Raw genomic sequence first — 10949 nt, forward strand, 5'->3', positions numbered from 1 at the left:
CCTGTATATACCAGTTTGCCTCTGCTAATGGCAAACTCCCAGTCCTTCACTCCCAACCACCCTCCCCCTTGGTAGCCACAAGTCTGTTCTCTATATTTGTGAGTATGCTTCTGTCTCTTACATACATTGATTTGTGTCCTATTTTAGATTCCATATATAAGGGATATCATATGAAATTTGTCTTTCTCTGTTTGACTTACTTCACTCAGTATGATAATCTCTAGGTCCATCCATGTTGCTGCAAATAGCATTATTTTAGTATATATCACATCTTCTTTATCATAGAAAGTGTTTAAAATTGCCTATGACAATAAAAAATAGGCTCGTTTGGGTTCATTCTATTATTTTATTTACTTAGTTATTTTTGGCTGTGTTGGGTCTTTGTTGCTGCAGGCGGGCCTTCTCTAGTTGCACTACTCTTCATTGGGTGTGCGGGCTTCTGATCGTGGTGACTTCTCTTGTTGTGGAGCATGGGCTCCAGGAGCATGGGCTGAGTCACTCTGCAGCATGTGGGATCTTCCTGGACCAAGGCTGCAACTGATATCCTTTGCATTGCCAGGTGGATTCTTAACCACTGTACCACCAGGGAAGCCCCAATTTTATCCTCATTTTAAAATTCCCTACAGACAGTAAATCTTGTTTTGCCTGCTCTAGAGGGAGGGGAGCCCTACTCTCACTACTCTGCCCTAATACAACATTCCTAATGCCTATATCCCTGGACCACACTCAACTTCTTGTCTAAGATATAGAGTTCTGGCCCTGCACTCATGCAAGCTGTCCGTCAACTCCCAGCTTCTAGGTGAGGTCGCCAAAACGAATGATGGAGAGTTTTTCTGTGATAAATCACAATCTCCCCTCTGCTTCCTTCCTCTACTCTAGCACCACCCAATTAGCATACAGGTTATATATTCTAGAAGACAAAAGAGAAAATTAAGTCTCTGTGTTTCAAAATCTTACCCCAGTATCCGGCACTGGGGTGCTTGCAGCATGTCTAACACTGTGCTAAGAGCTTACTGTCCATCATCTCATTTAATCCTACAAACCCTGGAAAGTAGGTATAAAAATCATTAGCATTTTTTAAAACCTTTTAAGTAGAAATTTTATTGTATATCATTTATAGCTGTCATCTCTAACCCAGTGGTGTTATTTGAGGGGAGAGGTGGGCAAATGTCAAATGCCATTTTAAGAATCTGATGAAAGTTACAGATCATCTCTGAAGGAAAATTCACATATGCAAAGAGAAAAAAATTTACCAGGTATATCGGAATGTTTATGGATTTCTTAAAGCTCATCCCTGGACTCAGGTTAAGAACCTCTACTTTTTTTCTTTTTGGCCACTCCGCATGCGGTATTCAAAGATTTTAGTTTCCCAACTAGGAATTGGACCCTTCAGTGGAAGCTCAGAGTCTTAACCACTGGACTGCCAGGGGAGTCCCAAGAACTTCTACTTTATGATAAACACAAGGAACACTCTTCTGTTTTTAAGATGAAAGAGAAAACTAAGGCTCAGAGAGGCAAAGTGAATAATTGCCCAGAGCCTCACAGCTAGTAAGGGGCAAAATCCTGATTGGCAACCAGCTGGTTAAGCTCTGAATCTTCAGCCTAGGCCACTCAGGACCAGGGTGAAGGGTTAAATTCCTAACATGCGAGAATGAATATGTTTATCAAGTCTGTTGGATATTCCCTCTTACATAAGAAAAACAGCGCTAAGCAACACAATACTAAGACTGGCAAAAAATAAAAATAAAAAGGTGGGCTTCCAGTGCCCTCTGGGCACACCAGACCTGGAGGATGAAGGCAGGAGGAAGTGGGAGGAGTCAAGTGCCTCTTTCTCCTCATTGTTCAGAAGCTGAGTCTCATGAATGCCTCCTCTTCACACACATTTGTGGAGCACCTTGCTTGGACCAAGAACCACTCCAGATGTGCAGTAGAAACTTCTTCCTTCATCCCCAGTGGGGCCACTCAAGGAAAGCATCACCATCAGGAAACATTGGGATACATGTGGCCAAGGCTGGGTCTTAGAGGACCAGCATTCTATGCAGAAAATTTTACAAGTCCAGCTGTTTCTACAAGCTGGGGAGACAAGAAGGAACTCTATCCAATGACATACTTCCTTCTTGAGAATTAATTAGTTTTCCATCAAGAGTACACTTGGCCTGGGGGTTGGCCGACCTCTCATTTGCAACGCTGGCCTGGGGATTTTACGTCAGGCTGTTGGTCCTGACCTAACACTTTTTTATTTCCTCAGCTGCTTTCATCCCAAAGTACAGCCACTTCCAGAAAGACTGGCAGCATCCCAAGAACAAAGTCATAAGTTTCTAAGATTCTCTGGTGAATCAAGCATGCAAATGTTCTCAGACCATCACCGTGACCATGGTTTCCATTATTCCCTGGAATACTCCAGTGACTGGAACCTTGAGCTTCGAGACATCAGACCTCCTCCTCCTCCTGAAATCAATTCCAAGTTGGCCTCCTCCCACATCCTTTATGACCAGATCTATGTGTGGAAAAAAAGTGTGTTAGTCACTCAGTCGTGTCTGACTCTTTACGACCCCATGGACCATAGCCCGCCAGGCTCCTCTCTCTGTCCATGGAATTCTCCAGGCAAGAATACTGGAGTGAGCTGCCATTCCCTCTTCCAGGGGATCTTCCTGAATTGGGAATTGAACCTGGGTCTCCTGCACTGCTGACGGATTCTTTACCATTTGAGCAACCAGGGAAGCCCAAGTTATGTAGAAAACCAAGACTATTACCTGGATAAAAGAAGCCCAAGATACTGGAAGGCTGAGATCTTAAAGGAATTCTTGGGGGTGTTTTTTTGCTTCTCCCTCAAATGATTCATGTGAGTGCCATGATTCTCCATTTCTTCCTTGTATAGGCCCAGGCTGGGCTGCTGAGAGGTATTTCATGCCCCATCTCCTCAGACCCCTGAGCCCCATGAAGGAAATTCCAGGAACAGGAAAAAAGGCATTTATTCTGCCTTCTGTGTTCCAAAACTTCCCTCCCCCTCCCCGCTGTGTGGGGACTGCCCCTCCCTTGTTCAGTCTCTGAGTTTTCCCTTCCTGCAGAACCAACTCTTCCTTGGCCAGATGCCTCAGTTGGAAACTACCTGTTGCTTCCATGAGCCAAGAAAAAAAGCCTTCCTCCATCCTTCCTCTGGGACATCCATGGAGCCTGCTGTGTCTGGTGGCCCTAGAGCTCGTCAGAGATGGCCCATGGAATGTCTCCTTACCATGCTGCTGGGAATCTTGATCCTTTGAAGAGATTGCTCTCTGCCCACAGGCTATTGCTACCAGGGGGCTTCCTGAGGAACCTGAAGTTCAGAGTGGAAACGGCTCACCGGGGTCACACAGGCAATGTGGTGGAAAATCCAGCCTCGTGTCATAATGTCTCTTGGGCAAGGTTGGTCCTCATTTTAATCCACCATTAAATATGGCAGAGCTCGACTGCTACCTGAAGGCTTTGGTGGCCCCCAGAGTTCCTCTCAAAGTCTGCCTACTCCTGATTCCTGACTCCGTCTCTTCTTTCATTTTGTCAGTGGTTCCTCCTCTTCCCACAATATTTTTTCTGTATTGAAATCACTCAACAGTTGCTACGATTCACTGAGTCTTAGTGTATCACAGCCAAGCAGAACTCTATGAAGCCTCGTTTCTGCCTCCCTGTATCCCCTTTGCCCTTCCAGCCCCTTCACGTCTCCCCTATGCCTCCAAGATGGCTTAGGGCCCCCCAGAACTGAGTACAGAAGCCACTCACTACAAGTGGCCATTGAACGCTTAAAACACAGCTGGTCCCAAGTGAGATGAGCTGAAAATACAAAAACCACACCACATACCAAAGCTTAGCATGAAAAACAAGACTGTAAAAACTCTCTTGGTATTAAGTTTTATAATGATTACTTGTGAAAATGACAACATTTGAATATATAGGGTTCAATGAAACATATAACTTAAATGAATGTCACCAAATTGCTTTGGCATTTTCTTTATAGGTGGCTACTAGGAAATTTGAAATGACATATATGGTTTGCATTATATTTATATTGGACAGAGATGCTTTAGAAAAAGAGTATTTTTAGTCCAGGAGAATCAGAGAATCGTTCTTCATTCACCAAAAACTCATTAAGCACACATTCATTAAGTACATGAAGAGTAAAGGTTAATGTGCTTATGGCTACAGGGAGAGGTACACATTTAATAGGACAGGTTCCTGCTCATCCAGGGGTCATGTTGTCAGGGAACTATAAGCTCCTACAAATCTCTGGGTTCCAAAACAGAGCCGAAGGATGGCTTTATTGAAGGCCAAAGCACACATGTTTAGGATATATAGGAAGAGGCAGAAAGGGATTCAGCTTTCTCACACAGGAGGATGAGTCTTTAGGAGATTAGATCTGGTTCTCTAAAGAAAACCAAAATAACTAGCTTTTTTAATGTAATGAAAACAAGTGTATTTTCCAAAACAAAAACTTGCATTGAAAAGACTTGCATTATTTTACATTTTTTCCCCAAATTTCTTCCATTTCTAGCGTGATAAAAGTCAGCTTGTGTCCCACATCTATTTCTTTTTTTTTTTTTTTTCCATTTGGACTTGGACAACAAACTTATGGTTTCCAAACAGTATATGTGGTAGTTGCTGTTGTTATTTAGTTGCTCAGTCATATTCGACTCCTTGTGACCCCATGGACTGCACCCACCAGGTCCTTCTGTCCATGGAATTCTCCAGGCAAGAATACTGGAGTTGGTTGCCATTTCCTTCTCCAGGGGCTCTTCCCAACCCAGGGATCGAACCTGCATTCCCATGTTGGCAGGGAGATTCTTTACTACTGAGCCACGGGGTGGTGTTGGGGGAGAAGGGAGGAGGGGGTAAATTAGGAGTTTGAGACTAACATATACACACAGCTGCTGCTGCTGCTGCTAAGTTGCTTTAGTCGTGTCCGACTCTGTGCAACCCCATAGACGGCAGCCCACCAGACTCCCCCATCCCTGGGATTCTCCAGGCAAGAACACTGGAGTGGGTTGCCATTTCCTTCTCCAATGCATGAAAGTGAAAAGTGAAAGTGAAGTCACTCAGTCGTGTCTGACTCCTAGCAACCCCATGGACTGCAGCCTACCAGGCTCCTCTGTCCATGGGATTTTCCAGGCAAGAGTACTGGAGTGGGGTGCCATTGCCTTCTCTGAATATATACACACTACTTGATATAAAATAGATATACAACAGGGACCTGCTGATTAGCACAGGGAAATCTACTCAGTATTCTGTAATAACCTACATGGGAAAAGAATCTGAAAAAGATGTATATATATATATATACATACATCTGAATCACTTTGCTGGACACCTGAAGCTAACACAACATTGTAAATCAACTATACTCCAATATAGAATAAAAAATTAAATTTGAAAAAAAAACAAAATAACTAGCTTTTAAAAAAGAGAGACTGGTTTTCTCTCAGATTACTGCTTGAACATCCATGTCCCAGGGCTGATGGGGCAGCTTCACCACGTCAAGGACCAAGGCACCTTCCATCTTGTTGCTCTGCCAGGATATGGGGTCCTAACACCAAGTTCACATTCCTGCCAGAAGGAAGGGTGGGAAGGAGCCAGTTCCTGGTCCCATGGCTACATCAAGCTTCAGGAAGTCTGGGAAGTGTTGCATGCTTCGCCATGTGCCCAGTTCAACTCCAGAGACTCTGGGACCACCAGAATCAGAGGATAATGGATACTGGGGGATAGCTTGCACTCTCTGAAACAGAGGGATTATCTGAGCAGCACTTGGGCAGGTGGATAGAACTGAGAGGTGGAGAAGGGAGATGCTAGGCTGACAGAACAGTGTTGACCAAAACACCACAGTGTGAAGGCGGCTAACAAGTTTCAGGGGTGCTTGAGTGAGACGTGAAGGCAGTTCTGGGTCCTGGGATGGAGAATCTGAGCTCTCTTCTGTGTCCTCCCCACAGCCAGAAGCACTATTTAGTTTCCCGAGTTAATTTTCTAGAGAAGCTAGATGTCCTTATAAAAACTCCAGGAGCATCCTTCATCCAGATGGGGAGCAAAGCAGAAGTTAGGGAGCCCCAGAGCAACACACCTTGTTGAGCCTGGGAGGCAAGGGCCCCACGGGACACACAGGACTGGAGGAAGGACCTCAACTGTAAGCACCAGCTAAGTCAATCCAGTTAGGAAAAGCCTGGATAGGCATAAAGGTCATGGCTTCCTAGGTCGCTGGCTCCCTGAACTTGGTGAAGTCAGACCCTGAATCTCCCTAGTAAACCGACATTGACCATTTGCACAGGTATCACACATACCTCCCATATCTTTTGGTTTATGTGACTGTGACCTCTCACCAGGATATGACGTCCATAAGGGCAAGTGCAGTATTTCTAGCACATAGAACATAGAAGATAATCAACAAATATTTGTTAAGTGAATGAATGAACGAATGAATTGATGAATGAACATATGAACGAATGAATGAATGAACAGTCATCACCTACACTAAAGCAATTCTGTAACACCCAAGAAGATATCTGAGAATGTGATGATCTCCTGACAACTTGCTACAAAAAGCAAGGGAGGGGACTTCCCTGGTGGTCCAATAGTTAAGACTCCACACTCCTAATGCAGGCAGTCCAGGTTCAATCCCTGACCAGGGAACTAGATCCCACATTCTGCAACAAAGATCTGGTGCAGCCAAATAAATAAATCAATATTTTTTTTAAAAAGAAGTGAGAGAGATCACAGTAATCATAATTGTGGCTTGATAACTTACCATTAGTCCATGTTTTTCTTGGTCATTTCAGCAGCCCTCTGAGAAAGGCATTCTTTCCATTGACAAATGAAAACACTGAGACTCAGCAAAACCCAGGGTGGAGGATACAAAGCTAGGATTCAAACTTGGGTCTTCCTCAGCTGCTGACATAGCATCCTGGAGACTCTGGATTGATTTCTCAACTTATAACAAACCCACCCCAGAAGCCCCAGCTAATGTGTTCATCCATAGAACCTCCTAAGGAAAAGAGCTGACCTTGACCGAGACCTCCCTAGGTGCCAGGCACATACATACCATAAATGCTTTCTACACATCATTTCCTTTCACCTTCAAACAATACCCTGAAGTCAGGACTATTATTTAGTTCCATTTGGGGAGTCAGTAGATTTCTGAAACTGCCTTTGCTTTTCCTCTGGGAGCCAAGTCACTGAACCTCTGAACAGGAATGGAGTAATCCTGGTATTTGGAGCTAGTGAGTGACTGTGCCAAAGTATGTTTGAGCAGCTGGAAAAAAGTGCTAGTTGGACCACATGCCCCAGCCAAGGAAAAGCTCTTGTGGTTGGTAAATAATGCAGGATCTTCACAGAGGTTTCCAGACTGAGAAGGAGATTTAATTTCACCTTATGCATTTTGCTTATCTGAAAAAAACCTTTTTTTTCAGCACAGAGTGCTCCAATCACAGCATCATGGCATACATGTTATACTGACATCTGGAACTATTTAGTAACACTACAAACAAACAGTTGAGGAGTTTGCCCAGATCATCAAATACAGATTTGACTCTAACCCAGATTCCCAGCAGCACCCATCAAGAGTGAAAAAATGTGAAGTTCCTTTCCGACCTGATCTTCTGTAGCAGAAACAAACATGGTTGTTTCTGGTACCCAGGCCTGGAAGAGACTGGAGGATCCTGGTCTCTGGTATATTGTCCACTGGCAGGCTCAGTGGAATTCAGCAGAAACCAGGCCACAGGACTGGATGAGACAGGACAGTGGTCCAGACATGCTGGCAGAAGTTCAGGCCAGGATTCAAAGGCAAATGGTAGACGGATGTGGTGGAGGTCAGCAGAGGTCAAGACTGAGTGGGCATTATTGGGCACTAGGCTTGAGGGTTCAGTGCCAAGCCATAAAAGGACCCAGCAGAAGCTTAGGAACTGGCAGATCAGAAGCAGACCAGAGACACGGCAGAACACAGCCAGGACATGGGCTAGAAATAGGCAGTGTTAGTGTCAGGGTGCTTCTTTCTCACACGTGCTGATGGCGTGGGAGTGGACAGACCCACCAATTCAGGTTTCTGGTGGGGTGGACATTGTCCACACACACACACACACACACACACACCCGGGCTTCCCAGGTGGCATTAATGGTAAAGAACCCGCCTGCCAATGCAGGAAATGGAAGAGATGCAGGTTCGATCCTGGCCTCCCTGGTGGCTCAGACAGTAAAGAATCTGCCTGCAATGCAGAAGATCCAGGTTTGATTTCTGGGTCAGAAAGATTCCCTGGAGGAGGAAATGGCAGTCCACTCCAGTATTCTTGCCTGGAGAATTCCATGGACAGAGGAGCCTGGCAGGCTACAGTCCATGGGGTCGAAAATGACTACGCGACTAATGCACACACATCCCTGGGTGGGGAAGGTCCCCTGGAGGAGAGCAGAGCAACCCAGTCCAGTATCCTTCTCCACTGAGCAGGACCAGCCCCTCCCCCTCTATTTCTAAAACCAGTCCCTCTTGCCTCTAGAGCCCCAAGCTGTATTCCAAGCACTGTTTTGCCCCCCTCACCAGTCCACCTGCTGTGCCTTTCCTGTTATTTCCACAGTGAGTGGGGATTTCAGAGTCTTTAGAACACTCCTGTTGTCCCAGGATTGCCAAACTGTTCCACCAAACAACATGCCCATGCAAATGAAGTACAAAGCCCCCTCTTCCTCCAGTCCGCCAGTCCTCAGCCCCACCCTAAGGCAGCCTTCACTGGCACTTGCTCTTTGTTTTCAAAGGAAGCATGTTGGGATCTCCAGATATATACTTGAGCATATCCATTAACCACAAAACTAAACCCATACTCTTTCCCAGACTTACTTTTCCCCCCTATTTATTCCTGACACTGATGAGCATCGTTGTCCATTTAAAACTAGAAACCCAGGGGCCACCCTAGACTCTTTTCCTCATTTTCCCCTCTATCTAAACAAATACCAGGTCCAGTGATTTCTTTTTTCATTCTAAAAACATCTCAGGCTATGCCTTCCTATCTATCCACCTCTCCCATCTCTCAAATAATTATTACAAAGCCTCCGAGTTGGATTTCTGCCCTCTAAAGCTTCCAGAACAATCTTCCTAAAATGTGGATTAGCTCGTCAGCTGCTTCTCCTTGGAAGCCTTTGTTGACTTCCCGTGAGTGATGGATGATCTTCTTTCCTCAACAGAAATTCAGGGCCCTGAAAACATAGACCCCACCACCTCCCCCAGTCTCTCTACCGCCCACCACCCCCACCTCCTGGCTTTAATCTCCAGATCAAAGGGATGTAACCAAGGTCTGTGAACGGGTTGTAAAGTCCATGAACTACTGAGATCATAGGCAAAATGTCAGCCATATGTATGCTTTCTAGAGGGACTTGCAATCATTCTCAAATGGTCCTCAGGGTCCATGACTCAAACACAAGTTAGGAACGACTGCCCCTCCTTGGCATTCTTTCATACACCCAGACCATACTCACCTCACACCTGGCTTGTCAGAAGTGTTCAAACACATGTGACCAGGACCTATGGTAAGAAACATGATATTTCTATGTAAAACAGAATCAAACTTTTACTAAAAATATGCTTACTTGTACTATGTCGTAGACACTCAAATCTTTGCTGTTTGAGTTATTTCCTTTTTTTTTTTAATGCCGATTGTGATCCCTTAAACTCATTTTACAGCCCATCCACCAATGGATTTCAAACTATAGTCTGAAACTCAGGTCTTGAGGCTGTGCCATCTTTGTGGTTCTCTATCATTTTTTTTTGGTGTCAATTCCCAACTGTCTGGTAAGTTCTTTGAGGGCAGGGATTGTGACATATGCGTTTTCAATATTGCCCACAGCACAGAGTCGGCACCATAGAAACATGAGAAAACAGCTGGAAGACATATGGGAAGAAACAAAGGACTACTTGGTATAAAAGTATATACCTTGAGGATGCGACAATTATTATTTGGTGGAGGAGAATTTTCTGGATTGCATTTGGGGGAAGGGCGGGGTCTCCGCGGTGCTGCTTTGGTGGAAACTCTATGCTTGAGTCTGTCCCCTAGAATGGGAGGGGCAGGAGAAAACACGTTGGCCCATGCAAAGCTCAGCAGAACAATAAACCTGAAACTCTTTGAGATCTCTCTCCCACGGGACATAGGAAAAAAAATAAATTACTGGATTTGCCTGGTGGTCCAGTGGTTAAAAATCCATCTGCCAATGCAAGGGACACAGGTTTCATCCTTGGTCCAGGGAAGATTCCTCATGCCTCTGGGCAACTAAGCCCCAGCGCCAGTCCACGCACCCCAGAGCCTGTGCTCGCATACAAAAGAAACTACTGCAATGAGAAGTGCCCGCGCGCAGCTAGAAAGTAGTTCCCTGCTCCACAACGAGAGTGAGCCTGCGCACAGCAACGAACACCCGGCGAAGACAAAAATGAATACATAAAAAGATTTTTAAAAATGAATTACTAACGGAGCAAATATCTGCTTTGCTAAAGACACCAACAAAGTGAGGAAGTCACTTTTTTATTATTTAAATCTCTCGATCAGTCTTTGTTGTTTTCTGATACATTAGCACTGGGCCAGGGAGAGGATTTTAAATCCAAGGTGCCTGCGTTCCGGGGCTTGATAAACCAGCTGATATATGGAAAACAACAGATTGAAAGGATCAAAGGGTTAAACGGTTGGTGTGGAAAAGTTCAGGAGGGCAGATCTCACACTTGAAGAAGGTAAATTCTTCATTCTAACCCACAGTGAAAGCGCTGGTATTGTCTCGGTGTAAACATTAATATCACAGGAAACCAAGGGCCAGATAAGCTGGAGGACCTTTGTCAAACCACAGAGGCCGCTGCTAATGGCAAAAAGTCTGCCCGGATGGTCCGTTAGTGGAGGGAGGGGCCTGTCCGTGCGAGACTGCTCTGCAGCATAGCCAGAGCAGCTCCCACCGTGAGAAAGCCTTCTCTCTCCTGT

General features: G+C 45.1%; 1 long non-coding RNA gene across 1 annotated transcript; it reads right to left on the bottom strand.

Annotated features, from left to right (window-relative positions):
- Nucleotides 1-2088: 2088 nt before the first annotated feature.
- Nucleotides 2089-10191, bottom strand: LOC102401595. The gene is made up of 3 exons (XR_329029.4): nt 9924-10191; nt 9469-9514; nt 2089-2497 (listed from the first exon to the last, which is right to left on the bottom strand). It is a non-coding gene; the product is annotated as an uncharacterized LOC102401595 (long non-coding RNA).
- Nucleotides 10192-10949: the final 758 nt, after the last annotated feature.

The sequence above is a fragment of the Bubalus bubalis genome, chromosome 4, assembly GCF_019923935.1.
Source record: "Bubalus bubalis isolate 160015118507 breed Murrah chromosome 4, NDDB_SH_1, whole genome shotgun sequence".
NCBI lineage: Eukaryota > Metazoa > Chordata > Mammalia > Artiodactyla > Bovidae > Bubalus > Bubalus bubalis.